Source organism: Rhineura floridana, chromosome 7 (genome assembly GCF_030035675.1).
Source record: "Rhineura floridana isolate rRhiFlo1 chromosome 7, rRhiFlo1.hap2, whole genome shotgun sequence".
NCBI lineage: Eukaryota > Metazoa > Chordata > Lepidosauria > Squamata > Rhineuridae > Rhineura > Rhineura floridana.
Genome location: NC_084486.1, coordinates 44,126,045 through 44,141,209, shown reverse-complemented (window position 1 = coordinate 44,141,209; position 15,165 = coordinate 44,126,045). Strand labels below are relative to the sequence as shown.

Sequence of the window (15,165 nt, the reverse complement as noted above, 5' to 3'; positions counted from 1 at the left end):
TGTTTTTGCTAACATGTTTTCCAATGGATCTAAATTTTCTTTGGAACCAAGGCAGACATTATTTTGGGTAGTGTCTTTCATCATTCTGTGTGACATAAAAAGGTGATCTGGATGCTCTTTATCTCTAGCGTATATCTCTGACTTAGTAGCTTTCTGCAAAGCTGCTTTGCACCTCTTTGCCTGCAAGGCTGAACCGTCTCTAAGCCAAGCATTGGTGGTATTATAACGCAGATGTAAGAATGTGACAACCTTCACCACTTAGCCACTTTCCCCTTTAATTTCCCAGTGAGAATACAAAGACTATAAAGGTTTATACAATCCTTTCACAGTGCAGTCCTATATGTCTACTGAGAAGAAAACCCCACTTAACTCCAGAGGGCTTACTTCCAGGTCAGTGACCACAGAATTGCCATCTTAGTGTCCTGTTAGAATTGAAAGAGGCAACCTTATTTTTCTACATGTCATAACACAGAAGTTTCTTCTTCCATTTTGGAGGATTATCTTTGGCCCTCTCACTCTCAGGTTGTTGCTTTCTCCTGGGGAGCAGAAGGCTTTGGATCTCTGTCCTCTTTCATCTCAGGTTTGCCTGCTATTCCTAACTGGTCTTGTGTATGTGTGTGGGAGCTCTGTAAGGCATTGGAGGAAGAGCAGAAACACAGCAGACCAGAGTTTAATTTCTGGAAAGTGCCAAGGGTCAAGCCTGCCTCTGGCCTTGACATCCTAACCCCTTAATCCAAGATATAGAGTGTCTTGTTGCAATGATAGGGAGGTGAAGGAAAGCCAGGGCTGCTGTGTGCACTTCACATTTATTACTACATCACATGTACCAGGACTCAGTCCTATCACTCAGCATGTGTGCTGAGGTAGCTTCATCCGCAGCAATCTGCTGAGCGTCCCTGACAAGAGTGTGGATTACCGAAACAGAAAGGTGGCTCGGATTTATGCTGCCAGTGTTTGTCCACATGAGCTTGCAGGCTAGGCTTTCCCCAGCACATAATTCAGGGTATCCCAACCCTGGGGCACAGCAGCAATGTAGAACTTTTTTCTGATCCCTTCCCATTCACTGGGGTTATTTCTTTCTCCCATCTCTCTTGAGTCTCTTTGGAGAAGTCTGGTCCACTTCACAGATCATCAACCCCACTGAGGCAGTCAAAACTGACAAGGCTTTTTAGAGAGGAAAGCAGGGGAAAAGGTGTCTGTTTGCTCTTTCTGACAACCATAGTTAGAATTTAGGAAGTGTCAGCAGCTGATGCAACAGTGCTTTTACTTCGGAAGCAGGAAGCTGTGGGTCATGATAGTAGACAGATGCTGTTGTGGGTTCAGTTGTTCTAAAAAGGCATATGGATAGTATGGTCCTATAAATCTGAGTGAATTAGGTCCCACTGGGTTCAGTGGAACTAACTCCCAAGTGGTACCTACTTACAGTAAAGGATTTACTCATTAAATTGAATGGGATGTACTTCTGGGTAAAATTGCTTAGGATTGCTCTGAATACAGTTATTAAAAATGAATCTAGGAAAATGTCATTTGCATACATAAAATATACAGTGCTTTTTAGGTTTCTCACATAGTTTCAAATTCTTGTTGGATTTTGGAAGTAGAGTTCTTTTCTTTTTTTGGTTTAGGGAAAACTTTTGATGCTACATAAGCTGTACTCTTCAAGGCATATATTTTGGTGTAAATCCCAAAACATAGGGGCTGTATTCACAGAGGGAAAGTATTTTAAGAACACACACCCTATATTGTATCTTTTTCTTCAGGATAAATAAATCCAGGGCTATGTCATGACAGCTCTGTCTCTATTCTCATAATCATTAACAGGCTAGAATTGCTACTATTACAGATAAAAGCACGATAAACATAAAAGACGCAGAGGAACTCTCCTTTGTGTAATACAAAGAGAATGTGACCAATCGTCTTGAGATTTCAGCTCTGGGTTATTGTTACTTTCAAGGCATGCTTACAAGCTTTTGCCAACTACCTGTTGGCCACAGATGGAAACAGGATTATAAACCTGATAGACTTTTTTTGTCTAGTCTTGCAAGGCTCTTTTTATGGTCTTATATGGTACTACAGGAATAGCCAATGTGGTGCCCTCTAGATGTTGTAGGACTCCAGCTCCTATCACTCCCTGCCAGTATTGCAGTTGGTCAGGGATAATGGGAATTGTAGTCCAACAACATCTGGCTCTCCCTGTTGTATCAACATTCTGGCAAACTCAATTCTGTGTTTATGTCACACACAAACTTTTTTGGCTGATACTCTGAACGTTTGAGCTGACCACCTGGAAAGGCAGTTGTCGAATTACTCCATTATTGCCATATTGCTGTTCAACAAACAATGTGAGTAATTTCTTTCATTAGCTTTCAGGGGAAGTTTAAGCCTATCTGAGAGTACAAACAACTGGTCAGCTGGACACTGAGAGTTTATTTTTTGTCAAATGAATAGCCTCATGTTAGGATTCTCAAACAGACTGAAAAAAACATTAGACTGAAAATTTACCAACATGCAAATTAAATCACTGCATTGTAAAGGTTCACACAGTTAGCAAAAACAAAGATTTTCTCACTTCACTGTTAAGTTCTACTGAGAATACAGAATAAGTAAAATTCTGTTAAAACAAATGCCCCGATTTTCATTAAATTCTGTGGAGACATTGAAGTACTCTGAGATACCAATACCAGGGGATAGATGCTTTAGCAGCAGCAGCAGCAGCCGCCACAGCAGCATACATAGGAATAACAATGCAAAAGAGCCCAAAGGATGGGAGTTCAAATGTGTTTGCTTTGTTTCGCATCTCCATAATATTCTGACAAACTCACTTATGTGTTTATGTCACACACATACTTTGTATATGACTGCTGTGACAACTTTCCTTTATTCCAATGCTGAGAAATTTTTCTTCTTGGGACTTCTTTGTATACTTGATGGCTGCTGTCCTTCTGTATGTGATGGGTGAAAGTGCTCACAGAGGATGCAAGATAAATGGACTGTGTTTTATGCTGTAGTCAATTAATTGGATTCACTTGCAGTCATATCCAGGGCCACATTAGGGGTGGACCTATTGTGTATGGGGGGGGGATAGAGCCCAACTGGGGGTGGGGAGATCATTGGACCAGAAATTCCTTCCTCCACTGGGAGTAAATATGCAAATTCTGTATCAGGCCAGAACATAGGAAGCTGCTTTTTACCACTATTTACCCATTTAGCCCAGGATTGTCTATAGCAGGGATGGGGAACCTTTGGTCCTCCAGACATTGCTGACCTACAACTCCCATCAGCCCCTAGAAAGCAAGGGCAATGGCCAGAGATAGTGGAAGTTGCAGTTCAGCAACATCTGGAGTGCCAAAAGTTCCCCACAGCTGGTCTATAGCCTTACTGGCAGTGGCTCTCCAGGGTCTCAGGCAGAGATCTTTGCCATCATCTGCTAGCTGATTGTTTTAACGATATGCTGGAGATTGAATGAGGGACCTTCTTCATGCAAGTCAGGTGCTCTACCACTGAGCTATTGTCCTTTCAGAATGATACTGTTGGGAACTCTGGTCATACCTCTTTATCCAATGTTATTTCTGGCCCTTTTACATATGTTTAGGCTGGATAAGGAAGACATTGTAAACTGCATTTCCTTTGTGGTTGACAGTTTTGTGGTATCCCAGTGGATTTATGGGTTGCTTCAGAGTAATAAATGATCAAGGAATAAATTATAAAAAAATGACAAAATGGGAGACAGGTTGTGACAGTGTGCTCTGAAAAGGAGGAGGGAAAGTTAAATACTCTCATAAAACAAAATCCTATTGGAAATATTGTGGGCAGCAAACTGTGGAGTGACAGGCAATAAGATGCTGGTGAGTGTATGGGCATTCATTGTAGGGAGCTCCTTATTGTCTGACATACTTTGAAACTAGATGAGAAATCAAGGAAGATCCATTGTGACAAAGACAAGATACTGAGCGTGGGCACAGTACACAAGTCCCATTTGTCCAACTTAGTCGGAGGATTGCCCTGGCTCTCCTGATCTTGCTCCTCTCTATGGTTTTTGAAATGCCTTCAAAGGAGAAGGAGAAGAAAACACCTTTGCTTTCAGAATTTTTCCCCACTGTGCTGGCTTGCCTGCCCAGAAAGGACATATTCAAAGGAAAGTTGTAATAAATCTGACTTTGAAGCTTTTAAATAAATTTGAGGAAAATCATTTGTTCACATTTTACACTTGCTGTCACAATCTTTTAATGGAGAAAACTAAATCTCTGAAGAAGAAATATAGCATCCTACACATGATACTTAATGTCCTTTCATGGTTGTCTTATGAATCTTCATGTATACAATTTCGTAGTCATGCAAAAAGCATGCATACTTTTTTTAAAAGAAGCGATTCATCATTCATGTAAAAATACACCATATGATTTCATTTATTAGTAGCATCCCAATAAATGTCTGCATCAGTATTTTTGCAAATGGAATTTGTTTTGACAAATTTAACTGAAATCAAAATTCCTCTAATGTGGATAAACTACATGCAGGTGTGAGAGATCTTCCAGAGGATAGACTACCTACTTTAAGTATTGATTTCCATGAACACAATGTTACTGTCTGCCCTTTCCCTGTTCAATTCAGCTCATTGATGAACCAACATATTGTTTAGCCAATTAACATGATCATCTGCATTGGGTTTATGTATAACCATCAAGCATCTCTTTCTGAGTGTTAATATTCAGAATTGTTGCTTTTAGGTATTATTCCTCCCTTGCTTATGGTCACTTAGAAGTACTCATAAGCCAGAAGGAGAGAGAGACCTCATTACTGCAAATTGTCTGATGTTTATGAACAACATTTTTGTCTTATACTATGTTCAATTAACTTGTGAATGAAGGCAGGTTTGCTGCTCACTGCTCTGAATAGTAAGGTGTTATGGGGACTATTACACATTAGCTCTCTCATTCCTATGAATACTGTAAATGAGGGCATTCTTTGCTCTGTTTGCTGGGATCTGTGATTACTGTAATCTTGTTAGTTTGCATTCTCTTTCCTATAGAAAGGTGATTAAGGTTGTAATCCTGTACAAACATACCTGGGAGTAAATCCCATTGAATTCAGTGGGGCTTATTTCTGAATAGACATGTATGGAAATTGCACTGTGAAGGCTGCAGTATTTTCCTGCCACATGGCAGTATGATAAAAATATTATTTTCCACTATAAACATTCAGTAAAATTTCAAACTCTACAACTGAGTTGGATGTTTGGAAATGGGACCTGACTTCACTCATCTGTTTCTCTTAAGTGTAAGTGATAACACAGGAATACCTTTTAAAAAATGTTTGAACAAGATTCTGGATAATAAGCTATTCTGCCCCTCTAAAGCAATAAAATATGTACCACAGTCCTATTAATCATGTTTAATCAGACGTAAATTTCTCTGATTTCAGTGGGATCTACTTCCTAAAGCTTTGTAGCACTAGGGAAGGATGGGCCAGTCTATTTCTAGTCCATGTCAGTTTTTCAAGTGTTCATTCCTAGGTCCATCCAGTTTCTACACTAATTTCAGTTCCTGGAAATTAATATTTAAATATGTATCTTCTCACATAATAGGTATTTAAAATACACATTCTTTCAAAATATGCATTTTTAAATATATTTAGTCCTAACATTTTTATTTTAAGTGCATTTTTATATGTATTTTGGGACTTTTTAAAGCCATAACTACTTGGCAAAATTTGGAGAAGTGCAAAATTCAAGTGATAATTGCATTCTAATCTGCACTGGATCAGGTTAGTTAATATATAGCAAAGAACAAATTCTTAAGCACACAAGTCCTATCAAGGCTAATTGCACAATGATCTAGTCATTAACATATTTTTTGTTTTGCAATGTTACCATTATTTCTCATTGTGAGTGTTTTACTGAGATTTTATTATGAGGCTGGGTTTCACCCTTTGACTAAGTCTGAGCTGCCAAATAGAAGGCAAAATACTTTTGAAAGTATTCATTATGTACCTGAAGACTTCATACAAACTTTTGGCACAGACTATAGACTGATTTGTATGAATGGTAGGTGAAAGAGAGGATGCAAAAGCATTTGTGTAAATTCTATATGCATTTACACAAGGAGAATTTAATTCTCTGACAGGGGGGTGAATTGGCCAGATAGCTAGGATCAGGGCTGGCTCAAGAGCTTTTGCTGCTCTGGGTGGGGATGGAGTAGGAGCAGGGCAAGAGGGATAAAGTGTGTTCCAAAACCCATTACAACATCACTGAGGAGGCTTCTGGGATCTGTTCTGAGAGGCTTTGGACATGACTGAGAAGGTGTGAGGGGAAACAGAAAGTGTAAGTGCCTCACCCTTGTTTCTGTGCTAGTGCTTCTCCACAAAGTCCCAATTGTTGAAATTACAAGTAGTGGGAATACTGTTGCACCTAGGCCTGGCTTGCTGGCTTCCCAAAGGGTTCTGGTTGTCTACTGTGGGAACAGGATGTTGGACTAGATGGGCTCCTGGCTCGATCCAGCAGGGCTCTTCTTATGTATCCATCTGCAGAGGCATGTGGCAAAATGTTTGGAATGCTGTTCATGGGGAGCCGGCTCAGCCGGAAATAGTGCGTAAACCTGAGCTTGGATACTGTTTCCCACATAGTGGAAGAGACCCTGAAATGTGCCACTTCAGATGGCTGCCTGAATGGTTGAGCCAGCCCAGCCCTAGCTAAAATACCTGGATAACTAATGTTTGCTATAATGAAAACTCTACACCATATACGACTGTTAGAAAAGAGGAGTAACATAAAAAGATAGAACTATATAGGACTTACACAACATATTTAGCCCTGATATTTAGACTTTCATTCTGTACAGTGGTACACAGACCATTCATAAGGAGCTATAAGATAGTTAATTGGAGGCTTAATTCCCAATGTTAAGTTAGTAGCTGGCACAGTCACTTCAAAACATGTTACTTTGCCAGTATCTTTCCATTTAAGGAATTCACTTACAAATTATGGATTTTATACAATTGTTTGAACCACTGCAGTGTAGGGGAAAGATGTCTTCCTTCCTGGACTGCCTTCAAGTCGATTCTGACTTATGGTGACCCTCTTAATAGGGCTTTCATGGTAAGCAGTATTCAGAGGGGGTTTACTATTGCCTCCCTCTGAGGCTGAGAGGCAGTGACTGGCCCAAGGCCACCCAGTGAGCTTCATGGCTGTGTGGGGATTCAAACCCTGGTCTCCAGGTCATAGTCCAACACCTTAACCACTACACCACACTGGCTCTCCAGGAGAAAGATGTAGAGGTTTCCAAAACAAGAGAGAAACTTCTATTTGAAATAGTTAGCTGTGCATCTTAACAATGTTTTAGAATACATATACTTTTACAACATATATTTATGATTTGTGTGGCTGCAATCTTTATTCTCTCTGCAACTGCGAAGTCTCTTAGAAGGAACATGTTATGACCAGCATTAAAGAAGACCTATCGTATCTTTCTCTGTTAATAAGAATAACTGCTGGAATCATGTTGTTGAAAAGAAAATGCAAACATCGTAATAATGTGAACAACCTTGTCCTGATCAGATGTTCCTCTGCACATATGAGGGCCTAAAGTGGGAGGGGGTGGCATTCAAGTCCTGCCCCCATCGAGGAAGGCTTCCCTTCAGACTTTTGCATGATGATTTGAAGGGGGCTTCCATGTTCACTTGGCTGAACACATATAGAAGTGTCCCCAGGATTGGTAACACCAATAATGTAGGGTCCTGATCGTGGGAAGGCGTCTAAGCACATGCTAATGAACATACTTAGAAATGTGTCTTCAGACCTTCACGCAAAATGCACAAAGGCTTGAAGAGGAACCTGAATGCATAGGGGCATTGGGGGCAGAGTTTATATGGTGCCTCTTCCCCAGTGTAAGTCCTCATGTGTTCAGGGAAACACACAAGTAGGACACCTGTTTCTCCTGGTTAACCCTTCAGCAAATTTCCCCTGCAATTATATATAGAATGTCACTATAATTTTTCAGATAATCACCCTTGCATGAATAACTACTTATTAAAAAAAGAAAATCAAAATTGATCTCTCATTCTCTCTCCTCTCTCTCTCTCAGAACCCTGCTCATTGCCATGGAAACCTTTCGGACATTGATAAGATAACCTCTAAATCCTCTCAAAGGTGTAGTGGAGATTTGTGTCCTAACAATTGGCTTTCAAATTGCCAACTGACCGACCCTTAACTAGAGCCCCAGCATCGCTAGAATATGCTCTAGAATATGAATAGTTTTTCCTCCCCTTACTTTATTGTGTAACTGTTTCCAGATTTGTAGTTCATATTATTTCACCAGACTCACATTGTTCCCTAGTAGAAATGGGCAAGAGGAAGCAGAATGTTTCTGTTGTTACTGCTGTTTGCACATAAGGCCTAGGTACGCTTTTTTATTATTATTATTATTTCTCCCTTGTCTGCTTAGCAGTGGAGGGTCTCCACAGTATCCTAGCAACCACAGGCTAAAATGCTTGGCTGCTGGTCTTTTTGCCATCTCTCTTTCTCTCTCCCCCCCCCTTTCATTTGCTTTGACTGTGTCAATGAGGTGGCAGGATTGGTACCTTGGGGAATTTGCCTCAATCTCAAAGGGGATCTTTAGTTTATGGAGACAGGTTCTTCAGATTAAGCAGTATCAAAGACTATTACAGAACCTGAATGGTGCTGTTGCTGCTCTTTTCGTTCTTCCTGCTCCTTCTCTTAACATCTACTCTAATCAGGACTCAGCTGTATGCTGGAAAACTACTCAGTGTGTGATGGGCAGTGCAGACAGAGAACTGTCTCTTTAGATCTGCCTTGTTTTCCTCACTTCAGCTTTTTTTCTGTCTCTCCCAGGCCCAGGCAACACATAAAAGGCTGCAGCAGACCCAAATTTTTAAATGCAGATTTGCTCCACTGATATGTAAATATGAAGGGGGAGGTGAGATTTCAAGGGCCAGAGCAGTATGTGAGTGGGAGAGGGTGCAGAACCTTCTTTCCTGCTTGCTGTTCTTATTCCAGAGTCCATCCAGGGATATTTATTCCAGTTCAAGTTCCTTTATATAGTCTTAGAGAAGTATAGTACTACATGGAAAAGCATTAGTATGAGGGGGCATTCAGTGGTGGCTGGTGCCCTTTGAGACCGGTGGAACAGAAGGCAGGGAGACCAAAAGAAGGTGGAGTCAGAGCCAATTATAGGCAGACCCAACTTATTCTAGTTTTGTCCCCATCCTTCTCTTCACTGAGTTCTACAAGGGCAACACCAAAAATAGAGTCATACTTACTATTGTACCCGTTCTAGTGTATCTCCACCTCTCTTTTCTGAAAATGGGGGCACATGATACTAGTCAAACTCCAACCCTTTTTACTCTAAAACCCTGGCTGGATCAGCTTGAGTGTATTTTTAAAAAATTAGATTTGCAACTGATTAGTAGATCAACCTGTTTGTGTTCCAGGTGTGGCCAACGGAGATGCTTTGCTGCAGGCTCAGGAAGCAACAGTGACTGGCCCAACACTTTGTTGTGGGTGGTCCTTGAAAATCTGAAGTCAGCAGTGGGGAAGGGAGGTGTGGCCAGCAGAGGGCAGAGTCACTTCAAAATGCAGCCCGCAGCCTGAGATTGAGGAGGAAGCTGACAGGCAGTGCTGCCATCCCTGCGCTGGTTGTCAGTAAGTAGGCGGGCAGGTGGAGGCTGGCTGAGGACAGGATGAGGTTGGTGTGCCAGTGTCCCATTTGCTCACTGGGGACATCAGATGTTTGATTTGTGATGGTTCATCCAGATATGAGACATCAGTTTTGACTTAAGTGTTAAAGTTGTGAAAATGTGTGTGTAAACCACAGTGGTGCTACTAGTGCATGGCCTGGTGCAAAAATCCAGGAGGGACCTCCAAACGCAGCAAGGCTGGCTTACCCATTTTTGAAATAAGTAATACAGGTCACCATATAAAGATGGAGGGCGGAGTGGCATAAGGCAATTGGGTTGTGTCCAAGCTAAGCAAATGGAGTTCCACTTACACAACAGGATTTCCCTTTCTTCTTCTCCCCCGCCCCCAATCTGCTCTCCCAACCCTCTAGACTAGAGCAAATGCCGAGGCTGTGCAGGAGGCAGGGGGAGACTGCAGAGGAGAGGAGAGGGAAGTTGTGTTGCACCAGTAGAAGTCTGTTGCACCGGCAGAATGGCAGCGTTTGATGCAACCCATTAAGTCCCAAGTCCAAAATGACCTAAGTACATCACGCATGCTCAAGTTTCTACCATCTAGACTACAAAAAATAAATAAAAAATTGAAAGAAATCACCTCAGCACACTTATAACTGTTGTTATGTGCTGGGGTGATTGTTTCCTCAATAATAATAAATAATAAATAAAATAAAATTTTATTTTTAGGCCGCCTATCTGGCTGAGTGAACAGCCACTCTAGGCGGCGTACATAATTAAATTTAAAATACACTTATAAAATACATATATAAATACAATTATAACATATTCAGTTTACCCCCATCTGTACACTATAAAACTAAAATTAACTAAGGATTCTATATCCTCAATAATAGTGTTTATACCTTCCCTTTTGTCATCCTGTAACTAATAACTTTAGTTTTGTCGTTAACTGGTTTTAAAGGTTCAGCTTTTCCGGGAAGCTGGAGATTCCTTTGTGAAATAGTAGGGCATTCACAGTAATTACTAAGTTGCTGGAGGCCTCAGCATCCCCTTCTCTGTCTCTTTTACTTTCTTCCTGTCTTCCCAACTAGCTGAAGTTTATTTCCACAGATATTTTGCCCTTTTAAGGCAAATAGCTTGATCAGTGCTGGGTCTCGATTTTAAACAGACTACACCAGCAATGACAGAGTACCAGGACATTTTTTTTTTTTAAAAAGCTGTCTCTTAATTTCCTCTGTACATCCCCTACAAACATCTGGCTTTATATATAAAGTCACTGAGCTGAGTGCTGCTGCTGCAAGTACTAATCAGCTGGAGAGGCCAGGACAAGGGGAAGCAGGCTAAAAGGAGAGAGGGATGGACAATAAAATGGGATTTGGTGAGTCCTCCTCAAAGATTTCAATTGTGTCTGTCCCTTTTTTTATATAACGTCCAAATTCCTTAAAATAATCTCCCAATTGCACTGTTCTTCTGCAACACAATCAACAATAAGAGCCTAAGCCTTAGCAAAGGGGTAGCCAATGTGGTGCCCTCTAGATGCTTTGAACTACAACTCCTATCATAGGAACAAACAAAGCTGCTATATACTGTGTCAGACTACTGATCATCTAGTTCAGTATTATTTGCACTGATAAGTAGCAGCTCTCCAGGGTTTCAGACAGTGAATCTTTCCCATCCCTACCTAGAGATGCTGGGGATTGAACCTGGGATCTTCTGCATGCAGAGTAGGTACTCTACCACTGAGCTACAGCCCTTCTCCTGCCCATTGGCCATGCTGGCTGGGGCAGGTAGTTCAAACCTCTGGAGGGTATCATGTTGGCAACTCCTGCCATACCATAAGATTAATATTTGTAAATAGAGTTATGTCCATTTTATTCCAGACTTGGTTATAGCCCTGGTCTGCATCATATCCCAGGGCATAACATTTGGATCCTAACATCTTAGCAGTCACAACATATCTGCATAAGTGATCCTTTAAAAATGTGGAGACTTTCCTTCTTTTTATTAGTACATTTAGATGATACTGATTGGTGGTTGATGTGGTTAAATGCAAACTATATTTATCCATCCACATAGAAACAATGGGAGCATTGAAAATCTATGTGTAAGGTGGGAAACTGGTGTCTTCAGTATATGAAGGAGATTGCATATATTTGCTGCATATTTTAACAAAAGCACTTTACTAGTAACTGTGTTTATTCTACCTGCTTATTTATGGAACTGAAATGCTTCTCCTTAATCCATTCCTAAATAATATGTCAGTTCATATCTCTTGGTTTTCTTCTTCCATAAATACCAATGGAACTCTTTGCCTGCCTCTATTGCTATAAAAGTAAGCAGGGTTTTTTTTAATGATGACTAATTGTCTTTCTGCATAATGAGAAATGGGTATTTTAGGAACTTGGATGCAGCACATCCACTATAGCTCCTCAAAGGCCATCCATTCCCCCATCTCTATTGTCTGTCTCTTTCTTGCTCTCTATTATGTACAAAGAGGCTACACAATTTGTGACCCACCAAGCTGAACTAGGCCACCAGTAGGTTGGCAAGATGCAGAAGAGGACACAACTCTGCACCTTTAAAAATTGAGTAGAGGAGGGCATTTCAGCAGGCACGGTTTGTCATTCAACTTATGCACCAGCCATGCATTGTGGCCTGCCTGGTCCTTGACAACTTCCCTGCTTTTGCCATTCCAGGAAGCCAGTAAACGATTATGAATATGGCTTGATGGTGTACAGGTGGTTCAAGCACGCAGACATTTTTTTTACAACTTTGTAACTATATGAAATGTTTGTTCAACAAACCATACTTTTTTTTTTCACCGACAAGCAAACCAGCTGTGGCTAGTTTTCCACCTGCTCTTGTTTTGTGTGTCTGTAGCTTGGAAAGTGTCTGGGGTATGGTGGCCAAACAAACATTAAGCAAGGCTGTTGGTTTCAGCCATAACACCAAACTACAAGCCATGGTTTCTAAGGCAACAACAAATCACGCTTTTGTGGTTTGCCAGAAAACAAACCATGGTTAATCTGCTGGGCTGGGTTCAGATGTTCAAACCACACTTTGGCTAGGTGAATCATGGCTTAAGGGTATGTGTAAATCTATGGTTTGCATATGTAACTAATTGAATCTGAGCACATGATCTACATGATAAAAAACCCACATCTGATTATACAGATATGTACCTGATTTTTTTGCGCCACAGTTGCAAATAATGCCTTAATTTCATACCAGAGTTGGGGAAGCTGTGGTTCTCCAAATGTTGTTGGACTCCAACTCCAATCAGCCTCTGCCACATGACCAATAGCCAGAGATGATAGGAGTTGTAATACAGCAACACCTGAAGGCCACAGGTTCCTCATCTCTGATATATACTAACAGCACACTCATTTTTCCAAGTTTAGATCCTTATGTGGCCAAAATGGCAAGGAATGTTCACTGTCTGCTGTCTGCCTGTTGGAGGGAGAAAAATGGAAAACTGGGGGATGGGATGGGGGGTAGAATAGAATGGAATGGAGCATCCTGGAAAGTAACAAAAAGCAAATACCTTTTGATGATAATAACATTTGATGATAATAACATTTTGTTGCAGGTCTCACCTGTGTTACAAAGTTGTTGTGATAGTACAATAGATAGCGTAGCTTACTTAAGTTCTTCATGTTCTGGAACTATTTTTCCCCTCTGAAATTCTACTGCTAAAGTGTATTTAGAAGTTAACCAACTATCTTTAAGATATTGCTGTGTAAAATATATAATTTCACCTATTTTATGTCTTTTATTTGATGGGACCAACATTATTAATCAGTTTTCTAGTCATCCTAGTTCCAAATCAGGGTAAAATATTGAGAGAGAATTTTGATTGTGGGATTTCCACTGGATTGACAACTACATTTTAGTGAAGCTGTTCCATAACCTGCTATCTGAGTATAGGCACAGACTCCCAAAGCATCTGTCTAGGACAGGGGAGGCGAACTTCTCGCCTACAGACCTATCTGGATCCACCCATATTGGCCCACAAGGCCATTTACCCCAAACCATGTCTTACTGCTGACATCATCTAATGGGCAGGAGGACAGGATTTAATCCTGCATTGGTTGCACAATCCTGTTCCCAACAGGAACAAGATTGTGCAGCCAAGGCAGCATGATTTAATTCCCACTCATTAGCTGATGAGCAGATATTAAAGCCCTGTACAAAAACTGCCTTTGAACCAGCTTGCATGCACGAGCTACTTCAAAGAACACTTTAAGACAGATCCTGTGCTCCTGATTGGAATGTAGGGGACTGTCTTAAATCCTTTTGAAAGTGTCTCCTACCCCTTTAAGTCCTCAAACTCAAGGGTCTAAAAAGGGAAGTGTGAGGAAAGTTGCAAAAGGCTTTGTGAGTCTCTTCCATTCCTCTTTTAAGCTTCTGAGATTGGAGACTGAAAAGAGGGAGAGGGGAGACTCAGAGAACCTTTAAGCCTCTGTGATCAGGCACTGAAAAGGGAGTGTGAGGAGACTTGCAAAATGCAAGGGATTTTGACAGGTGGATGCCCCCCACCTGTCACATTTGACCCATGAGGTAGATCCTGATAAGATCCCTCCCTATTATCAATAAACTCTGATAAATGGCTAAATGATACTAATTGTTCCTGATAAGGCCCATTTCAATATGTAATTTAATCATTATTCTTTGGGTGAAGATTGGCAATATGGAATGCTTTATATGCAGGATGAATATTTAAATTGCAAATATATTTTGATGATAATAAGCTTCATCTAATCAGTGCCATTGACTAGGTATTATTTTCATTCCTGGTTTTGAAATATGAAAATGTATTCAGGAGACATAGAGAATACAAAACATATTAGGTGTAATAAGAATTATTGGAGACACTGGGACATTCATTACAGAGAGACATTAATAATAATAAATAAATACTTCCATTATGAATGCATTATTATGTCATAAATCTGCCTATTACATTTAACTACAGTGAATGACACTCCAACAGACACTGCAGCTGAATAATCACTATTCTCTTCAGTGCCATTTCTGCAATGAAATGTAACCCCTGAGAAATCAATGCAGGTTGCAGAACAGTACCTGTGCCATTGGGCTGCATTTTGTACATACAATCATGTATCGAAAGAAGGGGAAATAGCACATTAATAATTATATTTGTGTTTTGTGTGCATGTTTAGAGAAAATATTTTTCTATTTGAGGAATTCATACTTGAAACAGAAGGTTGAGGGGCATTGCCTCTAATTCATGAACTAGAATAAGAAGTTCTACAACTTTAATGTTCTGGTTACATTCTAGGAAGTTTTTGCTTCCATTTTTAACTCACCTGGCCAAACTGTGATTAGTGCAGGGCTTTCAGTGTGCCTGCCCGTGTTCTGTGCAATAGCATTCCCATCACAATATAAGAGGTGCCTGCTATCTGCACTTTCTGGAAACAATTGAAGACATTTTTGTTCTGACAAGCTTTTGCTGTGGATGTCTATTTTATATTGCTTTTGTATTGTTTTGCATATATC

At 40.5% G+C, this 15,165-nt stretch overlaps 1 protein-coding gene across 3 annotated transcripts in view; it reads left to right on the top strand.

Annotated features, from left to right (window-relative positions):
• PRKG1 (protein kinase cGMP-dependent 1) overlaps window positions 1-15,165 on the top strand; it is a 1,123,517-nt gene that overhangs the window by 136,147 nt on the left and 972,205 nt on the right. The window contains exon 1 of one of the 3 annotated variants that reach the window (XM_061635362.1): window positions 10,960-11,023. The exons of the other annotated variants lie outside the window; for them this stretch is intronic. The gene's annotated coding sequence lies outside the window, so the exon portion shown is untranslated. Of the gene's footprint in view, window positions 1-10,959; window positions 11,024-15,165 lie in introns of those variants that run through there. 3 annotated transcript variants of the gene reach the window in all.